This window comes from Thermobia domestica, chromosome 14 (assembly GCF_964235325.1).
Source record: "Thermobia domestica chromosome 14, izTheDome1.hap1.1, whole genome shotgun sequence".
Taxonomy (NCBI): domain Eukaryota; kingdom Metazoa; phylum Arthropoda; class Insecta; order Zygentoma; family Lepismatidae; genus Thermobia; species Thermobia domestica.
The window spans coordinates 68,036,798-68,050,392 of NC_137467.1; the positions used below are offsets into that span (position 1 = coordinate 68,036,798).

The following is a 13,595-nucleotide window of genomic DNA, read 5'->3' on the forward strand; positions in this document are numbered from 1 at the left end:
CTAGATTGGAATGATGATTTCTGGTGAGTCTACCAGCAAACCTCAGCAACGATTCGCGAGCACAACACAAAAACAGGTTTTCTCTTCTGAAAACAATAATACCAGACCAGGGAGAAGGCTGTGGAAAGGGCAAGAGACCACCTGCTGCTCGAAAAGACTTTCATCTGAGCCGTTTTTACGCGCCGTATTTACGCTCGAAGTTAAAAGCAGCCAGACTTTTCCAGCGTATAAAAATTCGGTACGTAAACGTACGCCAGGCCCCATACACTAACGTATTGACAGCTGCTAACAAGACTAGCGCAAGAAATTTTATGGCTACGGCGGAAAAATACGTCAGTGTATGGCTCGTATAACATTTTAAATATGCATCACTGCCTCGCAAAGGATGGCCCCAAAGTTCATTTAATTAAAAATTTCCTCCTGTTACTTAACTCTGGCCGGACTTTTCTCATGTTAGTTTCATACATGTTCTAAGCGACGAAAGAAAATATTAAAAATATACTCCAAAAGAGACTTTCTGATGAATGTCTCATCATAGGGAGATGAAACTCGGCATTTAAACTCTTCTTTACAACTCTGTGACCATGTGATCCATCGTTTTTGGAAATTACAACTCCAGCAAAGAAAGTAAGACAACTGCTACAATATCTTAATTTCCCATTTTGTGTTCATAAGCCGGCCAAAGTGAGTAAGCATTTTAGCTGTTTAAATTAAATCTCTAAGATAGTTAGCAGTTGGACTCATTAGGATCTTTTTCATTTCACTTCGATTGATATGCTATTCTATTGGGGAACAGGTTTGAATAATTCCAAATAATATTTCCATAAACATATTCTTTTCGTTCGATGTAGGCTATTTCATTTGTTCTTAAGTGACTTTTAAAGATTGTTCCAGCCTATATATTTAAACGAATTGTGAATTCTATTTTTGACTTTTAGAATATACGGGCATCAATTATCCCCTTCCCTGGGGTAAATTAAGAAATTATAGTTCCGCTAGTCAGTTACTTTTTACTATTACTAATGCGCTCTTTTATATGGGTCATTTTCGATAGTTTTTATATATCGCCCTTCTCTCCCCATGTTGCGGGACACGGGATTAGAAGTGTCACTGTCCATCTCAACAACCTGGAAATCTATAGATTTGCCACTAATATCGGTCATTTTGTATCGTATTTATGTATATCCCCCTCCTACCTCTCTCAAACTGTGGGGCTGAATTTGAATTTAAAAAGCATCGGAAATGTCACTGTTAATCTCAGCTAGCCAAAAGCTATTGATGACTAATATCGGTCATGTTAGATCATTTTTAAATGTCTCTTCTCCTTCTTCCTAAAGTTACACCGCCAAAGTGATATAACAAAAACCATCTCAGTTTCAAACTTCATTTAGGTTGGAAACTTGATCGAGATGGGTCCGTTGGTTCAAGTGTTATTGAGTTTTATTTACTTTAGGTATTTCCTCCCCTCCATGAATTTCTACTGTCAAAGAGAAATGTTAAAAAAACTAAGACCCTAATTTCATCCATGTTTAAAATTTGATCGAGATTGATCGTTTGGTTCAAAAGTTAAGTTTTACTTACTTTTTAAGTCCCTCCTCCCCCTCCCCTAATTTTTATCGTCAAAGTAAATAGATACCGGTAAATACTATCCTAGACCAAACTGCATCCATGTTCAAAATTTGATCGATACTGGTTGGGCTGGTTCATGAGTGATGAAGTCACCAAGACAGCCAGTTTCATTTTTATTTTATTTTTTTTTACATATCTCCTTTCTCTCCCACTTTGAACCGCCAAATTTAAATTATAAAAATTATCCAAGGCCAGAACGTCATCTATCTTGAAAATTTGATCGAGATCAGTTGGGTGGTTCAAGAGTTATTAAGTCTTATTCGTTTTCATACATCTCTGCCTCGCCCTAACTCTTTGTTCTACCGTCAAATTGAGATGATAAAACTACCCCAGGTCTCAAACTCATCTATGATGAAAATTTGAATAAGATCGATAGGGTGTTTAAGGGTGATGAAGTCACAAAGACAGTCACATTTATTTTCATTCTTTAACATATCTACCCCTATTCCTCCCTTACGTTGCATCGAAATAGTTAAATGGCAATAACATCCGAGGTCGAACCTAACCAATGTTGAAAGATTGATCGAGATCGCTTGGGTAGTTCAAGAGTTACTAAGTTTTATTCATTTCCATATATTTCCTCTCCTGCCATCCCCCTTACCTAAAATCTTCCTTCAAAGCGAAATGATAAAAAAACTTCCCAGTTCCACACCTCATCTAGTTGAAATTTTGATTGAAATCTGTCGGGTGGTTCAAGAGTTATTAAGTCACAAAGATAGTCACTTTTGTTTTTATTCATATTGCTGTTTATATATCTCCCCTCCTCCCTCTCCTCTACGTTGTTCTGTCAAAGCGGAATGATAAAATCCATCCCAGTAAAGAACCTCATCTATGTTGAAAATTTGATCGAGATCGGTCTGGTGGTTCAAGGGTTATTAAGATTTATTTATTTTTCCTATCTACCCCTCCTCCCTCAACCTAAGTTCTACTATTAAAATGAATTGGTTACAACACCCCAGTCCAGAACCGCATCTACGTCAAAAATTGATTGAGATTGGTCGATGGTTCAAGAGATTAAGGATCACATAGTGAGTTTCAATTTTATAATGTAGATTTACTGATCTTTTGAACCCGTATTAGGAACCTAGAAGTACAATTTTGGGAAGCTAAAAATCAAGTTTAATTATGTGTCACAATAGTTCTGCGAGTGATCAACTTCTCTACACAGATTTGTGACTTTAATCTATATCGGGTTACGTGGAAATTCCTCCGTGCATAGCTTGTCGATTAATATAGACCTTTCACAGTTCACAAACCAATCATCTTGCCTCAAACTGATAGTTATAAGACTGATCAGTTGGTTCACTGGGAGTGTAACATCCCTTTCAGCACCGTGACTATATGAGACATGGTTCAACAACTTAACTTGGGATTCTAAACTAAATGATCTCCCATCATGATCAATCTCTTGATAGGGTTGATTCTGTAAATGTTGCATTCTTATCATTCTGACGTGAGTATTCCAAAATAGAAAATGACCTTCTAGAATACATATTGTTTTTCCACTCGGTATGAACACTAGTTTATTAAGCATATTCTCCTTAAATAGTGAACATAATCTCTTTTTTCAACATACTGAAACTTATAATAATAAATAAATTTACTAATATTGTTTTTTCTTCTCTTTATGTTTCCACACAGAGAAGTATTTCATTGATAACATTATTGTTGTTTTTTTTAAAAAAAACGGGTGTTCAGTTCACAGTTAACACATAGAAAAGGTACACAATTTAAAGCGCCTCAGCTTATTTGCTTTGCTCTTCTCCTCAGTGGTGACTCACTAAACTTTCTACTTTCACTTCAATTACTTGTATATTTAGTTTTGGATGTAAGCTTATTTTGATATATTATTAATGGAAAGAAATCTACAACACCGTTACTTTTGATCTACCTAGTTATAATCATACATTCAGCCTTATATTATTACCTTAGACAAGAACAAGAAAAAATCTAACAGAATGGAACCATATACAGGGTATTAATGAACTATACCGACAAACCGTAAGAGGTGATTCCTCACATCTAAATAGGAGAAAAAGTTCATATTGACCTAGTTTCAGAGCTAGGGCTGACCTAGTTTCAAAAAGTGCATAGTTTCAGAACTAGGGCTGACCAAAATCGGGAAAGAGACAAATTTAAGCAGGCCCTATCTCGAATTCCAGACACTGTGCATGGTGGTCTTTATTAGCGTAATGAAAGCCATACTTACACAATCCAAAAGTGCATATTTCGTCAATTTTTAATAGCTATAGATATTCCTTATAGGGTGTAATTCTCAGATATGCTCTAAATAGAGTTTTCATATATACGCTGATTTCAAAGAGGGACCAAAGTAGGGAGAAGGTGGCCTTAACAATAATGGACATCCAATACCTTGGAGGGAAGTCGGAAGGGTTAGGAACCCGCAGCTCCATGTTTTTTTAAGTAATCGCAATAATGTGTGATGCAATGTATTTCGTCACAGTATATTTCACGTTCTCATCACTTATAAGCGTAAAAGAAAACATTGCAGCATGCGTTTTCCCGATACGAGATACCGAGTTGCTGACGATACTTAACACTTCCGACATCGCGCTAAAGGATTTTGTGTTCACTGCTATCAAGGCTTATCATTTGCCTACCTTGGACCGATCATGAAGTCAGAGCATATCTCAAAATTCGGTTGATGGTATGTCTGGGAATTTCACCCTGTACGGAAAAGTCAATACACCCACAGAAAATGAAATATGCATTTCTGGATTGCGTATGCGTGACTTCCTTTACCTGATAAGGACCACCATCCACAATTTCTGGAAGTCGAAATAGGACATATTGATGTTTGGGAATTTCGCGATTTTCGACAGCCCTAGTCCTGAAACTATGCACTTTTCCCCACAGGTCCATATGAACTTCTCTCTTTTTTCGATGTAAGGAATCACCTCTTAGAGTTTGTCCCTATAGTTCATTAACACCCTGTATAAAACTCTAATATTACAAGTAATGGCTGTTCCTTCGGCGATAATAAACAAAATACACCTGACGAAGATTCGAACATGGATCAACTGATTGGTAGATTAGAACGTTATCTACTATCCCACATACTCAGGTGCTTGTTTTTTTTTTTCCTTTTTGCTATACTCTTACCATATAACAGTTTATCTGCTTTCTCTGCTTATCACACTATTCGTGTTATTTGTTGTGTAAATTGCATCTGCAAACGTAATTTATTTTGTTGATTTACCACCATCCACAGCTTTTAAAAGTTTTTATGGTCAAACACCATAACGAACGAACTTCTCGTTTCTTTCATCGCGTCAAGAAGCAACAGATACTATCCTGCGAAGAACATGTGACAAGCAATACCTATCAGGCCCTGAGTGTCATTACTTCTTTCTACACCCTTTCCTTGGTTCGGATCAACTTCCTGTTCCTTCGTGTGCTACGAAGAAAGCCGAAAGATCTTGCCGACACAGTGTCTCTTCAAGCTATCGAGTCAGAGTGATTGAATTATATAATTGTATTTAATTTATTTGTTTACTAAACAAATTTCAGATACAGCAAAAATACCATTATTTTTGTAAAATGTTTGTTATTTTCGTGAAGCAGAGAGAATGTATTACTTTGCTTTCGAACTATCCCTAGTAATTCTTATTCGACATCTAATAGTTTAGTTCATTATTTCTGTCTATTTCCTACATATTACTTGCAGAAACTATGGGAAGTAAATGTTTTATTTAATTACTGTTTTATAAAAGTTTAGTCATATCTTAATTTAAATTCCAGTATTTTTAAGTTTCTCATTTTGGTTATGAAAATGATTATAAATGAAGCTTCCCCATTTATAAAGTTCTTGACAATTTTAATGTTTTTAAAGACATAATTCTAAATTATTTCGAAATAGTCAAATAAACTAGAAGAAAGAGAATAATACTAGGGAGCATTATTAGAACAAAACAATGTTATTTTAGGAATTCAAAGAATCAAGCTTTTCTAAAAAAAAACGTTACTATAGGGTGTGGTTTTCGACGTGACGTGGAAGAAAAGTATGTAAAGAACAAGCTTCTTCAAAGGCACGGTAAGGACTTCACCTTGGCAGACGCATATAACGAAACCACTAACACAAAATGCCTGATCGCTTCGCACATTTTGTAGCTCATTTCTATTTAGCCCTTTGTTCAAATGTAAAATGCTTAAAAGCAATGATTGTTAGAGCTGTGCCACATTTATAGTAACTAATCTAATGACAGATTTACGTTGTATTTCTAACAAAGCATAAAATTCCCTCCCTCTTTATAAATTTCGCTGCGCGTTTGCAACGTTTACGAAAATGGAATTTTTGGACGAAAGTTTCTCTTTTTATTATAACTGACTTATTTCTTAATTTTTTATTGAAATAGTTTTTGGAAATATAAGTTTTGTTTTTCTGCTTATTTCCAAAGAAGAAATGTGACATTTTCTTCCGCAAGAAAGAGAGCTATTTCTATTTATGTATTTGCTAAAGACATGCGACAACAATTTTGGAAACAAGTGTACATTTCACATTCGTTAAATATCTCACATCTTTACTCATACTAAGTAAAGTTTTCCTACCCTAGACTCCGAATAGCTTCGTGAAATTTACAGGCTGAAAAGTTGAAGTTACATACGTAAAGGAAACACAAATTTTGACCCTTCATCAGGTAACATCCCCGCGAATAAAAGCTTTGTGGCAGTTTTTCTCAGTCACAGATCTGGAAATAATTGTATGCATATAATGGGTATATAAAAAAGAAAATAAATTTGTACTACAGTCTCATTTGCAAAAGAAAAAAAGAGAAGAAATATAAGTTAGGTTTAAAACAATTCTCCCAGCGTGGTCTTAAAACTTGCAAAAACTCCGCCAGAGGCACTATTCCGCCTGACTGCGATTTTTGCTAGAAGCGAATGGTGCAGAACAATCTAGCAGTCTCTTCCTCCATCTCCTAGAAGTTCAGAGAATGGGACCTAGCACACTATGAAATAAGGTGGATTTGGATTTCTAACGGTCTTCGATCACTTCAACTCTTGTGCTCAATAAGTAGGCGCGCAACAGCCACAGAGGCCGAAGCGGAAATAACATACAAAGAGCTTACAAAAACTTTTAGTATCTTGGCTACTATGAAGTTAACTTAGAAAACTCGGTGGGCAGCATCGTGCGTAGGCTTAATGGGGATTAGAAGGCTTATATCTGCGTAATATTCTACTCGAGTCTGGATTCCTTTTTTCGAATTCTTTCTCTTTCTTTTTGTTCATCATTACAACTAAGTGTGTTCTTATTAAATAAAGCAAAGATTATCACGTCTTTGGATTTTTGGCAGTCTGGCCTTTAAACATTCTCAACAATACTTTGGGAGTCATTCTCAGTCAATAATGTAAGTTAGCAGATTTTGTAACGAATGTTTTTTACTAAACTTAATGTAAATATTCCTATCTTCTGATAATAAATCTACTTTATTACGAAAAGGAATTATCACTTCAGTGAATTCATATTCTAAGCCCTGTTGTTCACAGTAAAGAGTGTAGGAATCGAGTATATACTGGTACCGAATTTTCGGGAACCTCATTTCTGATACATCTATCCCCCTGAGACTTCTCTTCAATTGGGGTACCAGATATCTCAGACCAATTTCAAAGCAGCGAACTAATGAAGGTGTTCTTGTCTGAAACTACACTGCCGTCATAAATTAAGCAACAAAGACAAAATGTGTAATAAAAATAGAAGACGGGGAGAGGATGATGAAATGCAAGGAAAATGAATGTCGCAATATAACGAGCATAGACGAAAATCGGGAAAACATCGTGTAGAAGAACTTGCGATTATGTTGTCCTCAAACGACATCGTAAAGTATTAGGTACGGGCGAGAACTTCATGAACTCACGGACTTGTTGGCTGACAGTGTGTGCAGAGTACACTTTCAAGTCTAGTGAGGTGAAACACGCGAATATGACAACGAAGCATCATTTGCCGAATGAATTACGCTAGCGTGCCATCGGTCGATTGGAAGCAGGGCACCAATAGGCAGGCGTGGCCCGATGGCTCACTATCGATCGAGCAGTGCTCAGCAGGTTATGGAGAAAGTTCCAAAGAACCAAATTGCTCCGAGACGTTGCAGTATTGGTCGTCTGCGTGTGACATCAGAAAGGATGATCGATATAACCGTTTGAGAAGTTGAAGAAACAAGTCTGCAACAGCCACTCAAGTGCATTTGGAGGCCGTTGTTGCCATGTGACGTCCTCTTTAAACCAGTACAATACACTGGAAACTTCACGAAGTTGGGTCGTATGCCAGAAGATCAGTGGTGTATATATTCTTTACCCGGTGTCACAAGAGGCAGCGATTAAATTTGAACAAGAGCGCATGTGAATTAGACCCAGGAGCAATGACAGTCAGTTCTTTTTAAGGAAGAGTAGATTTTCTCTAGACAGTGATTGTTGACGGAGATTGTTCTGATCCAGTATTTTTGAAAGGGAAAATTATGATGGATCATATTTGCTTTTCTGGGGTGGCATCTCGCTTGGAGGACGTTCTGATCTGTGTTCTCTTGCGTGACACAATGACAGCTCATCACTATAGGGATAATTTTCTGGATCGTCACGTTGTACCCCTTGCACGTGCTAGAGATCAGGAATTCATTCTATAGAAAGATAATGCTCGTACCAATAGAGCACAATTGGTCGATCACTACTTTGAGCAGTACCATGTTCAACGAATGGAGTGGCCGTCTAGGTCCATGGAACTTAACCCGATCGAGCATATATGAGATGATCTGGGGCAACGCATTGCAAGCCTTATAGAACTCGATAAATTTTACAAGATATTCAATGGGCTCCTTGTCAACAATGGACCCAGATACAAAATTATCTATTACAAACATTTATTGCCAGCATAAGACAACGTTGTGAATCCTGTATTGCTATACACGGCGAGTATATTCCTTATTGGTGTCAGCGAACTATCTTTTTGTGTCTTCAGTGTGTTTCAGTTTGTGCCACCTACGTCCAATATCATTTTTTTCTCCGCGACCGTACTTTCGTTTGGTAATTTTCCTTGCTGTAAGGCGTAAAATAGCAGGATTTGTCGTACTAACATTTCTCGAGGAAGAGAGCTATACACACACAGAAAGGAATTCTTAACTTAAAATCTTATCAAAGAGGAATAGTGTTGTATTCCAAGTAATGATCTCATACTGTTTGATAAGATCACAAATAGTGCGTCATAACTATTTTGGTGGATTGGCACTGAGTAACAGCGGAGCCACACATCTACACTAAATACACCTAGTTATCGTAACAAAGCTGGTGGCATCGCGCCGCGTAAAAGCTGTAAAAAAAATCCCTATACACATATCTTGTTAGAATAGGTTACCATACATATACTCTTTCTTGTTGTAAACCTAAATTTTTCATTGGATTCATTCCAAAAATGCAAATTGGATCATACATTAGCTTAAGTAAATTCCGTTTATCTCACGTCATAGCATGTAAAATTATATATAATCATTAAGAACGTTGTTCTTTTTTTTTCATGCACTTCTTGTTCCTATATTGGCTTGCTTTTCTGGATCATAATTGTTTTTAAATATAAATTAAAATGTGTACATACTTGAGAAAGTCAATAGAACTAAGTTATTGTCTACTTGAATTCCAAATACATATCGTTCTTTTGATATTGTGATAAGTAGACATTAGCATTGTCAGTTTCAGAAAACATACAGTTCCCAACTCTGTAAACCATTTATTGTACCTACTCGTGAATATGTAACTATTCTTGATATTTACAGTGTTTGTATCAAAATAATGTTTTGCCTTTCATTTGTTTCAGCCTTACGTTAATTAAACATTTACACAGCTTTACACTTCAATTAATTAATACGCAATTTATATACAACGAGAATTCAGCGTTGGAGCGCATCTTCAAATAGGTGTTTAACATATACTGGTAAAACAAGAAAATATTTGCATACAGAAGAAATTTTTGAGGTAAAGTATTAATGAGAATTTTTCATTACTTAATTAAATAAGGTATTATTTTACAACTAGAAAAACTCAATTCAAGTTTTTGCAAACTACCCACTTTGATGTGTCGTTCACATACGGATTAACATCAAAGATAGTGTACCAAATCTTTTTTTTTTAATAACAGTTTTCACAAATGAAATGTCGTATAGATATTACCAGTTTTCTCAAAATATAATAATTATACGTAATTTTCAATGTGTAGTCTTCAATTATTAAAAGGGTTAATGACATTACTGTTAATTACAAGGTAGAATTTGATATAATACTTACTTATAGTATTCATAAGAAGAAGAAAAATAGCACAAATTTCTTCGAGTATACCATGTAAAATATTTTCTCACATTCCACTATCTCATTTCATGCAATTTTGAAAACATTTTCCTCTCTTTCTAGTCCTTGGGGGATGTCGTACGACTAATCAAACATCTTACTCCCTTCGCCAATTAAACAAAATATTAAACATTAGAAAGCGCGTAATTTCTCTGCCAACAGATTACTAATATACGCAATTTCTAAATAGTTAATTTCAATTGTTTATCACTTAATTAAAAATAACCTACTACAGCCCTGAAATTGGAAACCAAAGGCGACGGGATTGAAGTTCTGCCGTAGATATTTGAATAGATAAATACAAGTTTAATCAGCGTAGCTAAAAAATACCATATCAAAATATATGAAGATGCTCCTGATACTATTGTTTTGTTTAGAGTTATTTTTTGAAATATACACTTGATAAATATTAAATTTAATTATATATTTTTCTTTCAATTTTTCCTCTGCTGATCAATACATAATTACTTCTATTTTATATATATGCAAGTAAGCACCGTCATTTCAGACTTCGTTTTAGGGGGCCAAAAGCATCATCAACATAAGACTTTCACGTTTTGTACAAGTAAATTAGAAAAAAATCGATTAAAGTATATGTATTCGTCAAGCTCTTGGGGCGGTATTTTCCCCCTCCTGTCCTCCCTAAATGACACCCATGATGCAAGTGTGATTCAACTCACTTACTTACGTTTTCTTTAATGTTAATGCCCGTAAGAGGGATCTAATATGAATGTCATTAAGTAATACATATGAATTAATTAATGTTACAATACACAACTTCAAAAAACATAAGTCCAAGAATATAATTAGGCATTATACTTTAGAGTTGCACGATAATAATAAAGAGAAAAAATTTGATAACGAATTCGCCCGGTATTTCTTACGATGCTAGTATGTGTATAATCGGCAAAGACAGTTTTAGGTATACCACAATCATTTTGGACATGAGTGTACATATACGTAGAAAATATGAGCTTCTGAGAAAAACGTATAAAGGTTAGCAGAGTTTAAATGAATTACTGGTTACTTGAAGCACTTAGAATGCACCGTAATCATATTTTACGTTGTCTTCTGTGTATTTCTCATTTCTCTTCTCTGCCTTTTCCTTTTCCTTGAGTCTTTTGTTTGATGTTATTCCTAACTTCTACTCACCTGATGTTATTCCTAACTTCTTCAGAAACTCACACCTGATTGAAGAACCAATATTAAAGCATTACAATGCACCATATACAGGTATATGTACCACTCTTGCACTAGCAAATGACGTTTTTGGACAGCGTTGCAAATCATGCTATTGAAACTTTCATTCGGATTTCGAATCCTGCCGCGAAGATAATTCTTTATTGAGGAGCTGTTGTGCAGCAAACACTCTAAAGGTTGAATTAATATGATTCTTTACTGTATATGGTAAAAAGTGTTTGTGCTCGCAATGCTCCCCTGTAACTTGGTTTCTGTTGTAACCACACCATTAATTTTCTCCCATTTGGACACAGTACATACATAGTTTATTTTGCTTTCGTTTGATTATTTATAAAACTAGATTGCCTACATAGCCTCTCGCATTGCTTGAAGATCACGCAAGTTTCCTCTTGTGGCTTTCCCATAGTATAGCTGTAGAGAATCGACTTCCTTTCCCGTAATTCCTCCCTTAACCCCCAGCGGTTTTTCATCTTCAAGTTTCTGTACTTTGTTATCTTTGAGTAGACGCCTCTTTCTGCCATTCGTCCTTTTCTGTACATGACCAATACACTCTAACTTTACTATTTAACAGCTTTCCCTACATGGCTTACTTTCAGCCACTAACGTGAACGCACTAGAGTCACCATCGCCAAAATATCTTGTATATCGTACACAAAATTCCCTCCCTGAACTGTTGAAAGTGATCTTCACAGCCGCAACCTCCATGGTTCCACTCGATTCATTGTAGTTTCGGAGCATGATGAAAGATTGTTAACCTTAAATTTGGCGTTGGGTTTGTGCAATTTTGATGTTGTGAAACATGTATGGCAATATTTCGACACGAATTGCATATCTAACACCTTGCCTGTATCAATTGTGATAACTGATGTTACACCATATAATGAAGTATGGCCACTTTTCATCCGCGTCCCACCTACACTTGCAAAAACATCAGTCCTACATTTCTCATCTTCATATTTTTGATTTGCTTTTAGAGCGTCAGAGCAGGCTGTTTTCGTATTTTTTTCCACTACATGCTCAAGAACTGAAAAAAAAATTTGTTTATTTTGTCAAATTTCCTTGCAGGTGGAGATATATTCATCAATCTACAAAACATTTGGGCACTTTATCGTTTTTTACCTAAGCAAAGCATTCCATTAAACTAATATAATATTAGACTCAAGGCCTGATGTTTTCTTGTTTGAAACGTAGAAATCAGTCTTGCTCCACAAGCTTGGCAATGTATTTATGTTGGAAATGTAACACCACAACGCTTATTCTTATACTCCACTAAAGTCATCTGACCAGAGATAGTACAAGAAACACAGGAACATGCATTTCGAATTGCTGCAGACAACGGTGTTAAGTGAATTAGAGGAAAATTAATTTCATTTTAGAACAATTAAAAATGCCAGAACAACTATCGAGAGACGCTGTAACTTTACTCATGGAAGCACTTGCACGTCCGAAATCAAACTTTGTTTTCAGAGCTCCTCTGGGCACTGTTTTATATACCAAATGCGATGTAAATATGTTCCCACTGAATTTACGTTTTATATACACTCTTTCACTTATTCCCATAGTCAAAAGAAATAAACTGGCACCTCAGCAAAGTAAACATCAGCCAAATATAAAAATTCGTGGAGTAAAATTAAACAAAACAGCCTTGGTTGCAAACATGCATGAAGTCAGTGTTTCTTCTACACGTTTGTTTTTCCAGGGGAGCACTGCCCCCGGAGCTCTGAGAGCGTATCTCGAGAAGAGACCAAAATAACATGTCTATAATATAATAGTAAATAGAATAGTACCAGCAATGCCCCTCGGAATACTGTGTGTGTCCAACGGAACATTTTATCTGAAAGAAACACTGCATGCAGTACCATTTTTAATGAGAATGCGCTGACTAGAGGCAGAAATGAAGGTGCTGCCAGTTCTTGACATCAACAACTCCTAGGCGGACGTGAAAAATACATCTTTAGTAGAAAAATATATTATACGGAAAGAACCATGCAATAACAGGACACAGGATCAAATTACATAAAACGTACACTTATTTCCATAATCGTTGTCACATGTCAATAGAAATTACATAAATAGAAATAACTCTGTTTCTTGTGGTAGAAAATGATACACTTATTCTTGGAAATAATAAGAAGGAAAAAACACATATTTCCCAAAAATTATTTCAATAAAAAATTAAGAAATAAGCAAGTTATAATTAAAAAGGAAGCCTCCAAATCTTTCATCAAAAAATTCTAAGTTCCATTTTCGTAAACGTGGCAAACGCGAACCGAAATTTACAAAGAAGGAAGGGAATTTTATGCTTTGTTGGAAATACAACGTGAATCTGTCATAAAGTTAGTTACTATACATGTGGCACAGCTCTAACAATCATTGCTATTAAGCATTTTACATTTAAGCAAAGGACCAAATAGAAATGA

At 35.6% G+C, this 13,595-nt stretch overlaps 1 long non-coding RNA gene across 3 annotated transcripts in view; it reads left to right on the top strand.

Annotated features, from left to right (window-relative positions):
- LOC145670615 (uncharacterized) overlaps positions 1 to 13,595 on the top strand; it is a 201,852-nt gene that overhangs the window by 93,230 nt on the left and 95,027 nt on the right. For all 3 annotated transcript variants that reach the window (XR_014128362.1, XR_014128364.1, XR_014128363.1), the window contains exon 3: positions 9,449 to 9,606. This is a non-coding gene — a long non-coding RNA (uncharacterized LOC145670615). The remainder of the gene's footprint in view (positions 1 to 9,448; positions 9,607 to 13,595) is intronic.